At 42.9% G+C, this 1036-nt stretch overlaps 1 non-coding gene across 1 annotated transcript; it reads left to right on the top strand.

The window, feature by feature from the left end:
* Positions 1-219: 219 nt before the first annotated feature.
* Positions 220-323, top strand: LOC114809379. The gene has a single exon (XR_003757166.1). It is a non-coding gene; the product is annotated as a U6 spliceosomal RNA (small nuclear RNA).
* Positions 324-1036: the final 713 nt, after the last annotated feature.

Raw genomic sequence — 1036 nt, 5'->3', positions numbered from 1 at the left:
TGTCAGCCGTCATCTCTGTAGCCCGTTCACCAAAGTGGCGTGAGACGTACAGGAAGAAGTTATTGGTTGGGGCAAAAATCAGCATTTGGACCCCCCTCTAGATAGCTCCTTTTGGGCAGGAATTGTGTTTACCTGCTCTATTATAGGGTACTCTTTGAAGCGCTTAGTATGGTACTTTTATTGGACTCAAATGATTGATTGGATTATATTCTTGCTCGCTTGCTTTGGCAGCACATATACTAAAATTTGGAACTATACAGAGTAGATTAGCATGACCCCTGTGCAAGTAAGACCCACAAATCTGTGAAGCCTTCTTTATTTTTCAATTTTCTACAGAACTGTTTAGTCCTTGCTTCTCCACTCCTCAAGAACCTCAAGGGGTTGTCCATCCACCTCCACATGAAACAGAAACACCTAATCATCCATTTTAAAGTACCTTGCCCACTCCTCCCCTTGACTGTAAGCTCATCCTCTAAACTGTAAGCTCATTGTGGGCAGGGAATGTTTCATTTTATTGTTATATTGTACTCTCCCAAGCATTTAATACAGTGCTGTGAAAACAGAAAGCAGTCAATAAATACAACTGACTGACTGACCATCTCAACTCACTGCTCTCCTATTACAACTCAGCTTGCAAGCTTCCTCTTCTAGTGCCAACCTACTCACTGTACTTTGATCTCGTCTGTTTCACTACCAACCTCTCGTCCATGTCCTGCCTGGAAAGCCCTCCCTCTTCATATGTGACAGAATATTATTCTCTCCATCTTCAAAGCCTTACTGGAGGCATATCATCTCCCTGGCAATGTCCTCATTTCCTCTTTTCCCACTCCCTTCTGCTGTCACCCTGATTTGCTACCTTTAGTCACAGCATTTAGGTACCTATCCATAAGTTATTTACATTAATGCCCGTATCCCCCTTGCCCCCCTCTAAACTATGTGCTGTACTAAGCACTTGGGAGAGTGTAATATAACAATAAACACACACTTTCCTGCCCACAACTAGCTTTAAACAGTACGTATTCACCCCACAACACTT

This window comes from Ornithorhynchus anatinus, chromosome 2, assembly GCF_004115215.2.
Source record: "Ornithorhynchus anatinus isolate Pmale09 chromosome 2, mOrnAna1.pri.v4, whole genome shotgun sequence".
Classification (NCBI taxonomy): Eukaryota; Metazoa; Chordata; class Mammalia; order Monotremata; family Ornithorhynchidae; genus Ornithorhynchus; species Ornithorhynchus anatinus.
This window is presented reverse-complemented; position numbering and strand designations above follow the sequence as displayed.